This window comes from Rattus norvegicus, chromosome 18, assembly GCF_036323735.1.
Source record: "Rattus norvegicus strain BN/NHsdMcwi chromosome 18, GRCr8, whole genome shotgun sequence".
Lineage (NCBI taxonomy): Eukaryota > Metazoa > Chordata > Mammalia > Rodentia > Muridae > Rattus > Rattus norvegicus.
Window position 1 is genome coordinate 32,148,884 of NC_086036.1, and position 20,764 is coordinate 32,169,647.

General features: G+C 42.2%; 1 pseudogene; it reads left to right on the forward strand.

Annotated features, from left to right (window-relative positions):
* The first annotated feature begins 401 nt into the window (after positions 1-401).
* LOC108348849 (glyceraldehyde-3-phosphate dehydrogenase pseudogene) lies at positions 402-1,416 on the forward strand (annotated as a pseudogene).
* The last annotated feature ends 19,348 nt before the right edge of the window (positions 1,417-20,764 follow it).

A 20,764-nucleotide genomic window follows, 5' to 3' on the forward strand; every position in this document is an offset into this window, starting at 1 on the left:
TATCCAAAGAATCTGAAGAAACTTTGAATCAAATATTAATTTTACTTCATACATCTCTCATCATAACATTTATTGCCATTAAACTACTCCTAATTTACAACCTTACCTAAGCTATACTAATCCTAATTACTACCCAATCAAGCAGCAGAACCAGACACAAGACTATATATTTTATTTTATAACTTCGTTGGACATCTCCCAGTACTTGCGGCATTGATTTTCGCTAAAAACAATTTTAGTACATCAACATTAGGCATAAACCCTCGGTGATCAACTGTTTTCTTATGAATAGATTGCATGATGGATTTTATTAAAAAATATCATTAGGCAGTCTTCACTTAACAATTATCTAGGTTCTCTGCTCCTCCCTGTTCCAGAGACAGCATCTTCTCATAGACAAGATGGTTAAAATTGGTGTGAACAGATTTGGCAGTATTGGGCGCCTGGTTACCAGGGCTGCCCTCTGCTCTGCATCTAGCAAAATGGACACTGTTGGTATCAGTGACCTCTTCATTGACCTCAACTACATGGTCTACATGTTCCAGTATGACTCTACCCATGGCAAGTTCAATGGCACAGTCAAGGCTGAGAATGGGAAGCTTGTCATCAATGGGAAGCCCATCACCATCTTTCAGGAGCGAGATCCCGCTAACATCAAGTGGGGTGACGCTGGTGCTGAGTATGCCATAGAGTCTACTGGCATCTTCACCACCGTGGAGAAGGCTGGGGATCACTTGAAGGTTGGGGCCAAAAGGGTCATCATCTCCATCCCTTAGGCCAATGCCCTCATGTTTGTGATGGTGTGAACCACTAGAAATAGGATAATCCCTTAAGATTGTCAGCAATGCGTCCTGCATCACCAACTGCTTAGTCCCCCTGGCCAAGGTCACTCATGACAACTTTGGCATTGTGGAAGGGCTCATGGCCATAGTCCATGCCATCACTGCCACTCAGAAGACTGTGGATGGCCCCTCTGGGAAGCTGTGCTGTGATGGCCTTGGGGCAGCCCAGAACATCATCCCTGCATCCACTGGTGCTGCCAAGGCTGTGGGCAAGATCATCCCAGAGATGAATGGGAAGCTCACTGGCATGGCCTTCCATGTTCCTACCCTCAATGTATCTGTTGTGGATCTGACATGCCTCCTGGAGAAACCTGTGAAGTATGATGACATCAAGAAGGTGGTGAAGCAGGCATCAGAGGACCCACTAAAGGGCACCCTGGGCTACACTGAGGACCAGGTTGTCTCCTGTGACTTCAACAGCAACTCCCACTCTTCCACCTTTGATGCTGGGGCTGGTATTCCTCTCAATGACAACTTTGTAAAGCTCATTTCCTGGTATGACAATGAATATGGCAATAGCAACAGGGTGGTGGACCTCATGGCCTACATGGCCTACATGGCCTCCAAGGAGTAAGAATCCCTGGACCATGCACCCCAGCCCAGCAAGGATACTGAGAGCAAGAGAGAGGCCCTCAGTTGCTGAAGAGTCCCCATCCCAATTCAGCCCCCAACACTCAGCATCTCCCTCACAATCCCATCCCAGACCCCCATAATAACAGAAGGGGCCTATTCCTATATGAATTAGGAATTACTCCTATTTAAAATCATTTAGCAGAAATAATGGCATACATTTTTTACTATGATCTTCATGCAGCATACATATTGAGCTCTATTTGCTCAAGCCAGGTAGAGCTCAAATTGTTAAGTGCTTACTCATCTGCTAGCCACAGAGCAGTAATGATAGTAGCTATCAGTGAACTGCATTCAAACAGCATGTAAATATACAGGAACTTGGCTAATAGTCCACCATCTACATTGTTTGGACTCTCTGATTACAATTATGAAGGATTTCACAGAAGAATTATACTCTGAGCCCGAAGATTGCGACTTTCATCTCAATATTAACCCAGTGAGTTTCAACTGGTCTTACACACCTACCTCTTCCACCCACTATTAACTCAATCAGTGAATTATTGGTAGCATTTCACCAATCAATCATTCTACATTTTATTCCAGTCAAGCCTTCATGTATTTATCATGGCTCTTTGTGCTCTTTATATATTAATCACAATACCAAAAAGTAAAAGTATTTATTACATAAACAATAACTTGTCCTTTACATTCAAAATGCCTTAGTGTTTAGTTCCATTGAGTCTATTACCCAATCCCTAATTCATTAATATGATTTGTATACTGTGAACATAGCTTAAATACAATGCTACATTATAGACCTAATAATAGAAGTCATGATTTTTTTTACCAAGAAAGTGTATAAGAACTGCTAGATTGGTCTACATAATGAGCTTCAAATCAGCCAAGACTACACAAAGAGACTCTGTTTAAACAAAGCAAACAACTGCTAGTTCAGGTGATCGCATATGAAATTGTGGGGTTATTTACTTTTACTTTGAAAGATCAGTCGTAGTCCAGTGGTCCCTGGGCCCGTAAAAACTGGTACACATCACTGGTGCACTGAAGCTCCCGGAAGGGGCGGCACAGGTCTTCCTGGTTGCTGCCGCTGCAGAGAGCCCCTGGGCAGCACCCCACGAGCGAACCTGAGCCTCGGGACCACAGGTAAGACCAAATTTTCTGCTGCAAGAAAGCTGCCTGGTGAGCTTGGGACACACGGAAGCAGAATTTCTCTAGGACCGGGCACGTTCTGTGTTTACCGGAAGTCCCACACCCGCGGATCCCGGCCCGCAGCAGCTCTCTGCTCCCAGACCCGGTGAGAGAGAGACCCGACCGCCTGGTCAGGTGGGCACTCCTGAGGCTGCAGAGCGGAAGAGACCACCAACACTGCTCACCCCTGCCCACATCCCTGGCCCAAGAGGAAACTGTATAAGGCCTCTGGGCTCCCGTGGGGGAGGGCCCAGGAGCGGCAGGACACCGGCCTGAGACACCGCCGGAACCTGAAAGAAACAGACCGGATAAACAGTTCTCTGCACCCAAATCCCGTGGGAGGGAGAGCTAAACCTTCAGAGAGGCAGACAAGCCTGGGAAACCAGAAGAGACTGCTCCCTGCACACACATCTCGGACGCCAGAGGAAAAAGCCAAAGACCATCTGGAACCCTGGTGCACTGAAGCTCCCGGAAGGGGCGGCACAGGTCTTCCTGGTTGCTGCCGCTGCAGAGAGCCCCTGGGCAGCACCCCACGAGCGAACTTGAGCCTCGGGACCACAGGTAAGACCAAATTTTCTGCTGCAAGAAAGCTGCGACACCGGCGGATCCCGGACCGCAGCAGCTCTCTGCTCCCAAACCCCGTGGGAGAGAGACCTCACCGCCTGATCAGGTGGGCACTCCTGAGGCTGCAGAGCGGAGGAGACCACCAACACTGCCCACCCCTGCCCACATCCCTGGCCCAAGAGGCAACTGTATAAGGCCTCTGGGTTCCCGTAGGGGAGGGCCCGGGAGCGGCAGGACCCCTGCGCCTGAGACACTGCCGGAACCTGAAGGAAACAGACCGGATAAACAGTTCTCTGCACCCAAATCCCGTGGGAGGGAGAGCTGAACCTTCAGAGAGGCAGACACGCCTGGGAAACCAGAAGAGACTGCACTCTGTGCACATCCAGGCGCCAGAGGAAAACACCAAACGCCATCTGGAACCCTGGTGCACGGAGGCTCCCGGAAAGAGCAGCGCAGATCTTCCCGGTTGCTGCCACAGCGGAGAGGACTTAGGCAGTACCCCACGAGCAAACTTGAGCCTTGGAACTGCAGGTAGGACCAACTTTTCCCCTGCAAGAAACCTGCCTGGTGAACTCAGGACACACAGAGGCAAAATTCCTCTGAGGCCGGGCACTTCCTGTGTTTACCGGAAGTCCCACACCGGCGGATCCCGGACCGCAGCAGCTCTCTGCTCCCAAACCCCGTGGGAGAGAGACCTCACCGCCTGATCAAGTGGGCACTCCTGAGGCTGCAGAGCGGAGGAGACCACCAACACTGCCCACCCCTGCCCACATCCCTGGCCCAAGAGGCAACTGTATAAGGCCTCTGGGTTCCCGTAGGGGAGGGCCCGGGAGCGGCAGGACCCCTGCGCCTGAGACACTGCCGGAACCTGAAGGAAACAGACCGGATAAACAGTTCTCTGCACCCAAATCCCGTGGGAGGGAGAGCTGAACCTTCAGAGAGGCGGACACGCCTGGGAAACCAGAAGAGACTGCACTCTGTGCACATCCAGGCGCCAGAGGAAAACACCAAACGCCATCTGGAACCCTGGTGCACGGAGGCTCCTGGAAAGAGCAGCGCAGATATTCCCGGTTGCTGCCACAGCAGAGAGGACTTAGGCAGTACCCCACGAGCAAACTTGAGCCTTGGAACTGCAGGTAGGACCAACTTTTCCCCTGCAAGAAACCTGCCTGGTGAACTCAGGACACACAGAGGCAAAATTCCTCTAAGGCCGGGCACTTCCTGTGTTTACCGGAAGTCCCACACCAGCGGATCCCGGACCGCAGCAGCTCTCTGCTCCCAAACCCCGTGGGAGAGAGACCTCACCGCCTGATCAGGTGGGCACTCCTGAGGCTGCAGAGCGGAGGAGACCACCAACACTGCCCACCCCTGCCCACATCCCTGGCCCAAGAGGCAACAGTATAAGGCCTCTGGGTTCCCATAGGGGAAGGCCCGGGAGCGGCAGGACCCCTGCGTCTGAGACACTGCCGGAACCTGAAGGAAACAGACCGGATAAACAGTTCTCTGCAACCAAATCCCGTGGGAGGGAGAGCTGAACCTTCAGAGAGGCGGACACGCCTGGGAAACCAGAAGAGACTGCACTCTGTGCACATCCAGGCGCCAGAGGAAAACACCAAACGCCATCTGAAACCCTGGTGCACGGAGGCTCCCGGAAGGAGCGGCACAGATTTTCCCGGTTGCTGCCACAGCGGAGAGGACTTAGGCAGTACCCCACGAGCAAACTTGAGCCTTGGAACCACAGGTAGGACCAACTTTTCCCCTGCAAGAAACCTGCCTGGTGAACTCAAGACACAGGCCCACAGGAACAGCTGAAGACCTGTAGAGAGGAAAAACTACACGCCCGAAAGCAGAACACTCTGTCCCCATAACTGGCTGAAAGAAAACAGGAAAACAGGTCTACAGCACTCCTGACACACAGGTTATAGGACAGTCTAGCCACTGTCAGAAATAGCAGAACAAAGTAACACTAGAGATAATCTGATGGCGAGAGGCAAGCGCAGGAACCCAAGCAACAGAAACCAAGACTACATGGCATCATCGGAGCCCAATTCTCCCACCAAAGCAAACACGGAATATCCAAACACACCAGAAAAGCAAGACCTAGTTTCAAAATCATATTTGATCATGATGCTGGAGGACTTCAAGAAAGACATAAAGAACTCCCTTAGAGAACAAGTAGAAGCCTACAGAGAGGAATCGCAAAAATCCCTGAAAGAATTCCAGGAAAACACAATCAAACAGTTGAAGGAATTAAAAATGGAAATAGAAGCAATCAAGAAAGAACACATGGAAACAACCCTGGACATAGAAAATCAAAAGAAAAGACAAGGAGCTGTAGATACAAGCTTCACAAACAGAATTCAAGAGATGGAAGAGAGAATCTCGGGAGCAGAAGATTCCATAGAAATCATTGACTCAACTGTCAAAGATAATGTAAAGCGGAAAAAGGTACTGGTCCAAAACATACAGGAAATCCAGGACTCAATGAGAAGATCAAACCTAAGGATAATAGGTATAGAAGAGAGTGAAGACTCCCAGCTCAAAGGACCAGTAAATATCTTCAACAAAATCATAGAAGAAAACTTCCCTAACCTAAAAAAAGAGATACCCATAGGCATACAAGAAGCCTACAGAACTCCAAATAGATTGGACCAGAAAAGAAACACCTCCCGTCACATAATTGTCAAAACACCAAACGCACAAAATAAAGAAAGAATATTAAAAGCAGTAAGGGAAAAAGGTCAAGTAACATATAAAGGCAGACCTATCAGAATCACACCAGACTTTTCGCCAGAAACTATGAAGGCCAGAAGATCCTGGACAGATGTCATACAGACCCTAAGAGAACACAAATGCCAGCCCAGGTTACTGTATCCTGCAAAACTCTCAATTAACATAGATGGAGTAACCAAGATATTCCATGACAAAACCAAATTTACACAATATCTTTCTACAAGTCCAGCACTACAAAGGATAATAAAGGGTAAAGCCCAACATAAGGAGGCAAGCTATACCCTAGAAGCAAGAAACTAATCATCTTGGCAACAAAACAAAGAGAATGAAAGCACACAAACATAACCTCACTTCCAAATATGAATATAATGGGAAGCAATAATCACTATTCCTTAATATCTCTCAATATCAATGGCCTCAACTCCCCAATAAAAAGACATAGATTAACAAACTGGATACGCAACGAGGACCCTGCATTCTGCTGCCTACAGGAAACACACCTCAGAGACAAAGACAGACACTACCTCAGAGTGAAAAACTGGAAAACAATTTTCCAAGCAAATCGTCAGAAGAAGCAAGCTGGAGTAGCCATTCTAATATCAAATAAAATCAATTTTCAACTAAAAGTCATCAAAAAAGATAAGGAAGGACACTTCATATTCATCAAAGGAAAAATCCACCAAGATGAACTCTCAATCCTAAATATCTATGCCCCAAATACAAGGGCACCTACATATGTAAAAGAAACCTTACTAAAGCTCAAAACACACATTACACCTCACACAATAATAGTGGGAGATTTCAACACCCCACTCTCATCAATGGACAGATCATGGAAACAGAAATTAAACAGAGATGTAGACAGACTAAGAGAAGTCATGAGCCAAATGGACTTAACGGATATTTATAGAACATTCTATCCTAAAGCAAAAGGATATACCTTCTTCTCAGCTCCTCATGGTACTTTCTCCAAAATTGACCATATAATTGGTCAAAAAACGGGCCTCAACAGGTACAGAAAGATAGAAATAATCCCATGCGTGCTATCGGACCACCACGGCCTAAAACTGGTCTTCAATAACAATAAGGGAAGAATGCCCACATATACGTGGAAATTGAACAATGCTCTACTCAATGATAACCTGGTCAAGGAAGAAATAAAGAAAGAAATTAAAAACTTTTTAGAATTTAATGAAAATGAAGATACAACATACTCAAACTTATGGGACACAATGAAAGCTGTGCTAAGAGGAAAACTCATAGCGCTGAGTGCCTGCAGAAAGAAACAGGAAAGAGCATATGTCAGCAGCTTGACAGCACACCTAAAAGCTCTAGAACAAAAAGAAGCAAATACACCCAGGAGGAGCAGAAGGCAGGAAATAATCAAACTCAGAGCTGAAATCAACCAAGTAGAAACAAAAAGGACCATAGAAAGAATCAACAGAACCAAAAGTTGGTTCTTTGAGAAAATCAACAAGATAGATAAACCCTTAGCCAGACTAACGAGAGGACACAGAGAGTGCGTCCAAATTAACAAAATCAGAAATGAAAAGGGAGACATAACTACAGATTCAGAGGAAATTCAAAAAATCATCAGATCTTACTATAAAAACCTATATTCAACAAAACTTGAAAATCTTCAGGAAATGGACAATTTCCTAGACAGATACCAGGTATCGAAGTTAAATCAGGAACAGATAAACCAGTTAAACAACCCCATAACTCCTAAGGAAATAGAAGCAGTCATTAAAGGTCTCCCAACCAAAAAGAGCCCAGGTCCAGACGGGTTTAGTGCAGAATTCTATCAAACCTTCATAGAAGACCTTATACCAATATTATCCAAACTATTCCACAAAATTGAAACAGATGGAGCCCTACCGAATTCCTTCTATGAAGCCACAATTACTCTTATACCTAAACCACACAAAGACCCAACAAAGAAAGAGAACTTCAGACCAATTTCCCTTATGAATATCGACGCAAAAATACTCAATAAAATTCTGGCAAACCGAATTCAAGAGCACATCAAAACAATCATCCACCATGATCAAGTAGGCTTCATCCCAGGCATGCAGGGATGGTTTAATATAAGGAAAACCATCAACGTGTTCCATCATATAAACAAACTGAAAGAACAGAACCACATGATCATTTCTTTAGATGCTGAGAAAGCATTTGACAAAATTCAACACCCCTTCATGATAAAACTCCTGGAAAGAATAGGTATTCAAGGCCCATACCTAAACATAGTAAAAGCCATATACAGCAAACCAGTTGCTAACATTAAACTAAATGGAGAGAAACTTGAAGCAATCCCACTAAAATCAGGGACTAGACAAGGCTGCCCACTCTCTCCCTACTTATTCAATATAGTTCTTGAAGTTCTAGCCAGAGCAATCAGACAACAAAAGGAGATCAAGGGGATACAGATCGGAAAAGAAGAGGTCAAAATATCACTATTTGCAGACGACATGATAGTATATTTAAGTGATCCCAAAAGTTCCACCAGAGAACTACTAAAGCTGATAAACAACTTCAGCAAAGTGGCTGGGTATAAAATTAACTCAAATAAATCAGTTGCCTTCCTCTATACAAAAGAGAAACAAGCCGAGAAAGAAATTAGGGAAACGACACCCTTCATAATAGACCCAAATAATATAAAGTACCTCGGTGTGACTTTAACCAAGCAAGTAAAAAATCTGTACAATAAGAACTTCAAGACACTGAGGAAAGAAATTGAAGAAGACCTCAGAAGATGGAAAGATCTCCCATGCTCATGGATTGGCAGGATTAATATAGTAAAAATGGCCATTTTACCAAAAGCAATCTACAGATTCAATGCAATCCCCATCAAAATACCAATCCAATTCTTCAAAGAGTTAGACAGAACAATTTGCAAATTCATCTGGAATAGCAAAAAAACCCAGGATAGCTAAAGCTATCCTCAACAATAAAAGGACTTCAAGGGGAATCACTATCCCTGAACTCAAGCAGTATTACAGAGCAATAGTGATAAAAACTGCATGGTATTGGTACAGAGACAGACAGATAGACCAATGGAATAGAATTGAAGACCCAGAAATGAACCCACACACCTATGGTCACTTGATTTTTGACAAAGGAGCCAAAACCATCCAATGGAAAAAAGATAGCATTTTCAGCAAATGGTGCTGGTTCAACTGGAGGGCAACATGTAGAAGAATGCAGATCGATCCATGCTTATCACCCTGTACAAAGCTTAAGTCCAAGTGGATCAAGGACCTCCACATCAAACCAGACACACTCAAACTAATAGAAGAAAAACTAGGGAAGCATCTGGAACACATGGGCACTGGAAAAAATTTCCTGAACAAAACACCAATGGCTTATGCTCTAAGATCAAGAATCGACAAATGGGATCTCATAAAACTGCAAAGCTTCTGTAAGGCAAAGGACACTGTGGTTAGGACAAAACGACAACCAACAGATTGGGAAAAGATCTTTACCAATCCTATAACAGATAGAGGCCTTATATCCAAAATATACAAAGAACTCAAGAAGTTAGACCGCAGGGAAACAAATAACCCTATTAAAAAATGGGGTTCAGAGCTGAACAAAGAATTCACAGCTGAGGAATGCCAAATGGCTGAGAAACACCTAAAGAAATGTTCAACATCTTTAGTCATAAGGGAAATGCAAATCAAAACAACCCTGAGATTTCACCTCACACCAGTGAGAATGGCTAAGATCAAAAACTCAGGTGACAGCAGATGCTGGCGAGGATGTGGAGAAAGAGGAACACTCCTCCATTGTTGGTGGGAATGCAGACTGGTAAAACCATTCTGGAAATCAGTCTGGAGGTTCCTCAGAAAATTGGACATTGAACTGCCTGAGGATCCAGCCATACCTCTCTTGGGCATATACCCAAAAGATGCCTCAACATATAAAAGGGACACGTGCTCCACTATGTTCATCGCAGCCTTATTTATAATAGCCAGAAACTGGAAAGAACCCAGATGCCCTTCAACAGAGGAATGGATACAGAAAATGTGGTACATCTACACAATGGAATATTACTCAGCTATCAAAAACAATGAGTTTATGAAATTCGTAGGCAAATGGTTGGAACTGGAAAATATCATCCTGAGTGAGCTAACCCAATCACAGAAAGACATACATGGTATGCACTCATTGATAAGTGGCTATTAACCCAAATGCTTGAATTACCCTAGATCCCTAGAACAAACGAAACTCAAGACGGATGATCAAAATGTGAATGCTTCACTCCTTCTTTAAATGAGGAAAAAGAATACCCTTGGCAGGGAAGGGAGAGGCAAAGATTAAAACAGAGACTGAAGGAACACCCATTCAGAGCCTGCCCCACATGTGGCCCATACATATACAGCCACCCAATTAGACAAGATGGATGAAGCAAAGAAGTGCAGACCGACAGGAGCCGGATGTAGATCGCTCCTGAGAGACACAGCCAGAATACAGCAAATACAGAGGCGAATGCCAGCAGCAAACCACTGAACTGAGAATAGGACCCCCGTTGAAGGAATCAGAGAAAGAACTGGAAGAGCATGAAGGTGCTCGAGACCACAAAAGTACAACAATGTCAAGCAACCAGAGCTTCCAGGGACTAAGCCACTACCTAAAGACTATACATGGACTGACCCTGGACTCTGTCCCCATAGGTAGCAATGAATATCCTAGTAAGAGCACCAGTGGAAGGGGAAGCCCTGGGTCCTGCTAAGACTGAACCCCCAGTGAACTAGACTATGCAGGGAGGGTGGCAATGGGGGGAGGTTTGGGAGGGGAACACCCACAAGGAAGGGGAGGGGGGAGGGTGATGTCTGTCCGGAAACCGGGAAAGGGAATAACACTTGAAATGTATATAAGAAATACTCAAGATAATAAAAAAAAAAAAAAAAAAAAAGAAAGCTGCCTGGTGAACTCAAGACACAGGCCCACAGGAACAGCTGAAGACCTGTAGAGAGGAAAAACTACACGCCCGAAAGCAGAACACTCTGTCCCCATTACTGACTGAAAGAGAGGAAAACAGGTCTACAGCACTCCTGACACACAGGCTTATAGGACAGTCTAGCCACTGTGAGAAATAGCAGAACAAAGTAACACTAGAGATAATCTGATGGCGAGAGGCAAGCGCAGGAACCCAAGCAACAGAAACCAAGACTACATGGCACCATCGGAGCCCAATTCTCCCATCAAAACAAACATGGAATATCCAAACACACCAGAAAAGCAAGATCTATTTTCAAAATCATATTTGATCATGATGCTGGAGGACTTCAAGAAAGACATGAAGAACTCCCTTAGAGAACAAGTAGAAGCCTACAGAGAGGAATCGCAAAAATGCCTGAAAGAATCGCAAAAATCCCTGAAAGAATTCCAGGAAAACATAAATAAACAAGTAGAAGCCCATAGAGAGGAGACACAAAAATCCCTGAAAGAATTCCAGGAAAACACAATCAAACAGTTGAAGGAATTAAAAATGGAAATAGAAGCAATCAAGAAAGAACACATGGAAACAACCCTGGATATAGAAAACCAAAAGAAGAGACAAGGAGCTGTAGATACAAGCTTCACCAACAGAATACAAGAGATGGAAGAGAGAATCTCAGGAGCAGAAGATTCCATAGACATCATTGACTCAACTGTCAAAGATAATGTAAAGCAGAAAAAGGTACTGGTCCAAAACATACAGGAAATCCAGGACTCAATGAGAAGATCAAACCTAAGGATAATAGATATAGAAGAGAGTGAAGACTCCCAGCTCAAAGGACCAGTAAATATCTTCAACAAAATCATAGAAGAAAACTTCCCTAACCTAAAAAAAGAGATACCCATAGACATACAAGAAGCCTACAGAACTCCAAATAGATTGGACCAGAAAAGAAACACCTATCGTCACATAATTGTCAAAACACCAAACGCACAAAATAAAGAAAGAATATTAAAAGCAGTAGGGAAAAAGGTCAAGTAACATATAAAGGGAGACCTATCAGAATTACACCAGACTTCTCGCCAGAAACTATGAAGGCCAGAAGATCCTGGACTGATGTCATACAGACCCTAAGAGAACACAAATGCCAGCCCAGGTTACTGTATCCAGCAAAACTCTCAATTAACATTGATGGAGAAACCAAGATATTCCATGACAAAACCAAATTTACACAATATCTTTCTACAAATCCAGCACTACAAAGGATAATAAATGGTAAAGCCCAACATAAGGAGGCAAGCTATACCCTAGAAGAAGCAAGAAACTAATCGTCTTGGCAACAAAACAAAGAGAATGAAAGCACACAAACATAACCTCACATCCAAATATGAATATAAAGGGAAACAATAATCACTATTCCTTAATATCTCTCAATATCAATGGCCTCAACTCCCCAATAAAAAGACATAGATTAACAAACTGGATACGCAACGAGGACCCTGCATTCTGCTGCCTACAGGAAACACACCTCAGAGACAAAGACAGACACTACCTCAGAGTGAAAGGCTGGAAAACAACTTTCCAAGCAAATGGTCAGAAGAAGCAAGCTGGAGTAGCCATTCTAATATCAAATAAAATCAATTTCCAACTAAAAGTCATCAAAAAAGATAAGGAAGGACACTTCATATTCATCAAAGGAAAAATCCACCAAGATGAACTCTCAATCCTAAATATCTATGCCCCAAATACAAGGGCACCTACATATGTAAAAGAAACCTTACTAAAGCTCAAAACACACATTACACCTCACACAATAATAGTGGGAGATTTCAACACCCCACTCTCATCAATGGACAGATCATGGAAACAGAAATTAAACAGTGATGTCAACAGACTAAGAAGAGTCATGAGCCAAATGGACTTAACGGATATTTATAGAACATTCTATCCTAAAGCAAAAGGATATACCTTCTTCTCAGCTCCTCATGGTACTTTCTCCAAAATTGACCATATAATTGGTCAAAAAACGGGCCTCAACAGGTACAGAAAGATAGAAATAATCCCATGCGTGCTATCGGACCACCACGGCCTAAAACTGGTCTTCAATAACAATAAGGGAAGAATGCCCACATATACGTGGAAATTGAACAATGCTCTACTCAATGATAACCTGGTCAAGGAAGAAATAAAGAAAGAAATTAAAAACTTTTTAGAATTTAATGAAAATGAAGATACAACATACTCAAACTTATGGGACACAATGAAAGCTGTGCTAAGAGGAAAACTCATAGCGCTGAGTGCCTGCAGAAAGAAACAGGAAAGAGCATATGTCAGCAGCTTGACAGCACACCTAAAAGCTCTAGAACAAAAAGAAGCAAATACACCCAGGAGGAGCAGAAGGCAGGAAATAATCAAACTCAGAGCTGAAATCAACCAAGTAGAAACAAAAAGGACCATAGAAAGAATCAACAGAACCAAAAGTTGATTTTTGAGAAAATCAACAAGATAGATAAACCCTTAGCCAGACTAACGAGAGGACACAGAGAGTGCGTCCAAATTAACAAAATCAGAAATGAAAAGGGAGACATAACTACAGATTCAGAGGAAATTCAAAAAATCATCAGATCTTACTATAAAAACCTATATTCAACAAAATTTGAAAATCTTCAGGAAATGGACAATTTCCTAGACAGATACCAGGTATCGAAGTTAAATCAGGAACAGATAAACCAGTTAAACAACCCCATAACTCCTAAGGAAACAGAAGCAGTCATTAAAGGTCTCCCAACCAAAAAGAGCCCAGGTCCAGACGGGTTTAGTGCAGAATTCTATCAAACCTTCATAGAAGACCTCATACCAATATTATCCAAACTATTCCACAAAATTGAAACAGATGGAGCCCTACCGAATTCCTTCTACGAAGCCACAATTACTCTTATACCTAAACCACACAAAGACACAACAAAGAAAGAGAACTTCAGACCAATTTCCCTTATGAATATCGACGCAAAAATACTCAATAAAATTCTGGCAAACCGAATCCAAGAGCACATCAAAACAATCATCCACCATGATCAAGTAGGCTTCATCCCAGGCATGCAGGGATGGTTTAATATACGGAAAACCATCAACGTGATCCATTATATAAACAAACTGAAAGAACAGAACCACATGATCATTTCTTTAGATGCTGAGAAAGCATTGACAAAATTCAACACCCCTTCATGATAAAAGTCCTGGAAAGAATAGGAATTCAAGGCCCATACCTAAACATAGTAAAAGCCATATACAGCAAACCAGTTGCTAACATTAAACTAAATGGAGAGAAACTTGAAGCAATCACACTAAAATCAGGGACTAGACAAGGCTGCCCACTCTCTCCCTACTTATTCAATATAGTTCTTGAAGTTCTAGCCAGAGCAATCAGACAACAAAAGGAGATCAAAGGGATACAGATCGGAAAAGAAGAGGTCAAAATATCACTATTTGCAGATGACATGATAGTATATTTAAGTGATCCCAAAAGTTCCACCAGAGAACTACTAAAGCTGATAAACAACTTCAGCAAAGTGGCTGGGTATAAAATTAACTCAAATAAATCAGTTGCCTTCCTCTATACAAAAGAGAAACAAGCCGAGAAAGAAATTAGGGAAACGACACCCTTCATAATAGACCCAAATAATATAAAGTACCTCGGTGTGACTTTAACCAAGCAAGTAAAAAATCTGTACAATAAGAACTTCAAGACACTGAGGAAAGAAATTGAAGAAGACCTCAGAAGATGGAAAGATCTCCCATGCTCATGGATTGGCAGGATTAATATAGTAAAAATGGCCATTTTACCAAAAGCAATCTACAGATTCAATGCAATCCCCATCAAAATACCAATCCAATTCTTCAAAGAGTTAGACAGAACAATTTGCAAATTCATCTGGAATAGCAAAAAACCCAGGATAGCTAAAGCTATCCTCAACAATAAAAGGACTTCAAGGGGAATCACTATCCCTGAACTCAAGCAGTATTACAGAGCAATAGTGATAAAAACTGCATGGTATTGGTACAGAGACAGACAGATAGACCAATGGAATAGAATTGAAGACCCAGAAATGAACCCACACACCTATGGTCACTTGATTTTTGACAAAGGAGCCAAAACCATCCAATGGAAAAAAGATAGCATTTTCAGCAAATGGTGCTGGTTCAACTGGAGGGCAACATGTAGAAGAATGCAGATCGATCCATGCTTATCACCCTGTACAAAGCTTAAGTCCAAGTGGATCAAGGACCTCCACATCAAACCAGACACACTCAAACTAATAGAAGAAAAACTAGGGAAGCATCTGGAACACATGGGCACTGGAAAAAATTTCCTGAACAAAACACCAATGGCTTATGCTCTAAGATCAAGAATCGACAAATGGGATCTCATAAAACTGCAAAGCTTCTGTAAGGCAAAGGACACTGTGGTTAGGACAAAACGACAACCAACAGATTGGGAAAAGATCTTTACCAATCCTACAACAGATAGAGGCCTTATATCCAAAATATACAAAGAACTCAAGAAGTTAGACCGCAGGGAAACAAATAACCCTATTAAAAAATGGGGTTCAGAGCTAAACAAAGAATTCACAGCTGAGGAATGCCGAATGGCTGAGAAACACCTAAAGAAATGTTCAACATCTTTAGTCATAAGGGAAATGCAAATCAAAACAACCCTGAGATTTCACCTCACACCAGTGCGATTGGCTAAGATCAAAAATTCAGGTGACAGCAGATGCTGGCGAGGATGTGGAGAAAGAGGAACACTCCTCCATTGTTGGTGGGATTGCAGACTGGTAAATCCATTCTGGAAATCAGTCTGGAGGTTCCTCAGAAAATTGGACATTGAACTGCCTGAGGATCCAGTTATACCTCTCTTGGGCATATACCCAAAAGATGCCTCAACATATAAAAGAGACACGTGCTCCACTATGTTCATCGCAGCCTTATTTATAATAGCCAGAAAATGGAAAGAACCCAGATGCCCTTCAACAGAGGAATGGATACAGAAAATGTGGTACATCTACACAATGGAATATTACTCAGCTATCAAAAACAATGAGTTTATGAAATTCGTAGGCAAATGGTTGGAACTGGAAAATATCATCCTGAGTGAGCTAACCCAATCACAGAAAGACATACATGGTATGCACTCATTGATAAGTGGCTATTAACCCAAATGCTTGAATTACCCTAGATCCCTAGAACAAACGAAACTCAAGACGGATGATCAAAATGTGAATGCTTCACTCCTTCTTTAAATGAGGAAAAAGAATACCCTTGGCAGGGAAGGGAGAGGCAAAGATTAAAACAGAGACTGAAGGAACACCCATTCAGAGCCTGCCCCACATGTGGCCCATACATATACAGCCACCCAATTAGACAAGATGGATGAAGCAAAGAAGTGCAGACCGACAGGAGCCGGATGTAGATCGCTCCTGAGAGACACAGCCAGAATACAGCAAATACAGAGGCGAATGCCAGCAGCAAACCACTGAACTGAGAATAGGACCCCCGTTGAAGGAATCAGAGAAAGAACTGGAAGAGCTTGAAGGTGCTCGAGACCACAAAAGTACAACAATGTCAAGCAACCAGAGCTTCCAGGGACTAAGCCACTACCTAAAGACTATACATGGACTGACCCTGGACTCTGTCCCCATAGGTAGCAATGAATATCCTAGTAAGAGCACCAGTGGAAGGGGAAGCCCTGGGTCCTGCTAAGACTGAACCCCCAGTGAACTAGACTATGCAGGGAGGGTGGCAATGGGGGGAGGTTTGGGAGGGGAACACCCACAAGGAAGGGGAGGGGGGAGGGTGATGTCTGTCCGGAAACCGGGAAAGGGAATAACACTTGAAATGTATATAAGAAATACTCAAGATAATAAAAAAAAAAAAAAAAAAAGAAAGCTGCCTGGTGAACTCAAGACACAGGCCCACAGGAACAGCTGAAGACCTGTAGAGAGGAAAAACTACACGCCCGAAAGCAGAACACTCTGTCCCCATTACTGACTGAAAGAGAGGAAAACAGGTCTACAGCACTCCTGACACACAGGCTTATAGGACAGTCTAGCCACTGTGAGAAATAGCAGAACAAAGTAACACTAGAGATAATCTGATGGCGAGAGGCAAGCGCAGGAACCCAAGCAACAGAAACCAAGACTACATGGCACCATCGGAGCCCAATTCTCCCATCAAAACAAACATGGAATATCCAAACACACCAGAAAAGCAAGATCTATTTTCAAAATCATATTTGATCATGATGCTGGAGGACTTCAAGAAAGACATGAAGAACTCCCTTAGAGAACAAGTAGAAGCCTACAGAGAGGAATCGCAAAAATGCCTGAAAGAATCGCAAAAATCCCTGAAAGAATTCCAGGAAAACATAAATAAACAAGTAGAAGCCCATAGAGAGGAGACACAAAAATCCCTGAAAGAATTCCAGGAAAACACAATCAAACAGTTGAAGGAATTAAAAATGGAAATAGAAGCAATCAAGAAAGAACACATGGAAACAACCCTGGATATAGAAAACCAAAAGAAGAGACAAGGAGCTGTAGATACAAGCTTCACCAACAGAATACAAGAGATGGAAGAGAGAATCTCAGGAGCAGAAGATTCCATAGACATCATTGACTCAACTGTCAAAGATAATGTAAAGCAGAAAAAGGTACTGGTCCAAAACATACAGGAAATCCAGGACTCAATGAGAAGATCAAACCTAAGGATAATAGATATAGAAGAGAGTGAAGACTCCCAGCTCAAAGGACCAGTAAATATCTTCAACAAAATCATAGAAGAAAACTTCCCTAACCTAAAAAAAGAGATACCCATAGACATACAAGAAGCCTACAGAACTCCAAATAGATTGGACCAGAAAAGAAACACCTATCGTCACATAATTGTCAAAACACCAAACGCACAAAATAAAGAAAGAATATTAAAAGCAGTAGGGAAAAAGGTCAAGTAACATATAAAGGGAGACCTATCAGAATTACACCAGACTTCTCGCCAGAAACTATGAAGGCCAGAAGATCCTGGACTGATGTCATACAGACCCTAAGAGAACACAAATGCCAGCCCAGGTTACTGTATCCAGCAAAACTCTCAATTAACATTGATGGAGAAACCAAGATATTCCATGACAAAACCAAATTTACACAATATCTTTCTACAAATCCAGCACTACAAAGGATAATAAATGGTAAAGCCCAACATAAGGAGGCAAGCTATACCCTAGAAGAAGCAAGAAACTAATCGTCTTGGCAACAAAACAAAGAGAATGAAAGCACACAAACATAACCTCACATCCAAATATGAATATAAAGGGAAACAATAATCACTATTCCTTAATATCTCTCAATATCAATGGCCTCAACTCCCCAATAAAAAGACATAGATTAACAAACTGGATACGCAACGAGGACCCTGCATTCTGCTGCCTACAGGAAACACACCTCAGAGACAAAGACAGACACTACCTCAGAGTGAAAGGCTGGAAAACAACTTTCCAAGCAAATGGTCAGAAGAAGCAAGCTGGAGTAGCCATTCTAATATCAAATAAAATCAATTTCCAACTAAAAGTCATCAAAAAAGATAAGGAAGGACACTTCATATTCATCAAAGGAAAAATCCACCAAGATGAACTCTCAATCCTAAATATCTATGCCCCAAATACAAGGGCACCTACATATGTAAAAGAAACCTTACTAAAGCTCAAAACACACATTACACCTCACACAATAATAGTGGGAGATTTCAACACCCCACTCTCATCAATGGACAGATCATGGAAACAGAAATTAAACAGTGATGTCAACAGACTAAGAAGAGTCATGAGCCAAATGGACTTAACGGATATTTATAGAACATTCTATCCTAAAGCAAAAGGATATACCTTCTTCTCAGCTCCTCATGGTACTTTCTCCAAAATTGACCATATAATTGGTCAAAAAACGGGCCTCAACAGGTACAGAAAGATAGAAATAATCCCATGCGTGCTATCGGACCACCACGGCCTAAAACTGGTCTTCAATAACAATAAGGGAAGAATGCCCACATATACGTGGAAATTGAACAATGCTCTACTCAATGATAACCTGGTCAAGGAAGAAATAAAGAAAGAAATTAAAAACTTTTTAGAATTTAATGAAAATGAAGATACAACATACTCAAACTTATGGGACACAATGAAAGCTGTGCTAAGAGGAAAACTCATAGCGCTGAGTGCCTGCAGAAAGAAACAGGAAAGAGCATATGTCAGCAGCTTGACAGCACACCTAAAAGCTCTAGAACAAAAAGAAGCAAATACACCCAGGAGGAGCAGAAGGCAGGAAATAATCAAACTCAGAGCTGAAATCAACCAAGTAGAAACAAAAAGGACCATAGAAAGAATCAACAGAACCAAAAGTTGATTTTTGAGAAAATCAACAAGATAGATAAACCCTTAGCCAGACTAACGAGAGGACACAGAGAGTGCGTCCAAATTAACAAAATCAGAAATGAAAAGGGAGACATAACTACAGATTCAGAGGAAATTCAAAAAATCATCAGATCTTACTATAAAAACCTATATTCAACAAAACTTGAAAATCTTCAGGAAATGGACAATTTCCTAGACAGATACCAGGTATCGAAGTTAAATCAGGAACAGATAAACCAGTTAAACAACCCCATAACTCCTAAGGAAACAGAAGCAGTCATTAAAGGTCTCCCAACCAAAAAGAGCCCAGGTCCAGACGGGTTTAGTGCAGAATTCTATCAAACCTTCATAGAAGACCTCATACCAATATTATCCAAACTATTCCACAAAATTGAAACAGATGGAGCCCTACCGAATTCCTTCTACGAAGCCACAATTACTCTTATACCTAAACCACACAAAGACACAACAAAGAAAGAGAACTTCAGACCAATTTCCCTTATGAATATCGACGCAAAAATACTCAATAAAATTCTGGCAAACCGAATCCAAGAGCACATCAAAACAATCATCCACCATGATCAAGTAGGCTTCATCCCAGGCATGCAGGGATGGTTTAATATACGGAAAACCATCAACGTGATCCATTATATAAACAAACTGAAAGAACAGAACCACATGATCATTTCTTTAGATGCTGAGAAAGCATTGACAAAATTCAACACCCCTTCATGATAAAAGTCCTGGAAAGAATAGGAATTCAAGGCCCATACCTAAACATAGTAAAAGCCATATACAGCAAACCAGTTGCTAACATTAAACTAAATGGAGAGAAACTTGAAGCAATCACACTAAAATCAGGGACTAGACAAGGCTGCCCACTCTCTCCCTACTTATTCAATATAGTTCTTGAAGTTCTAGCCAGAGCAATCAGACAACAAAAGGAGATCAAAGGGATACAGATCGGAAAAGAAGAGGTCAAAATATCACTATTTGCAGATGACATGATAGTATATTTAAGTGATCCCAAAAGTTCCACCAGAGAACTACTAAAGCTGATAAACAACTTCAGCAAAGTGGCTGGGTATAAAATTAACTCAAATAAATCAGTTGCCTTCCTCTATACAAAAGAGAAACAAGCCGAGAAAGAAATTAGGGAAACGACACCCTTCATAATAGACCCAAATAATATAAAGTACCTCGGTGTGACTTTAACCAAGCAAGTAAAAAATCTGTACAATAAGAACTTCAAGACACTGAGGAAAGAAATTGAAGAAGACCTCAGAAGATGGAAAGATCTCCCATGCTCATGGATTGGCAGGATTAATATAGTAAAAATGGCCATTTTACCAAAAGCAATCTACAGATTCAATGCAATCCCCATCAAAATACCAATCCAATTCTTCAAAGAGTTAGACAGAACAATTTGCAAATTCATCT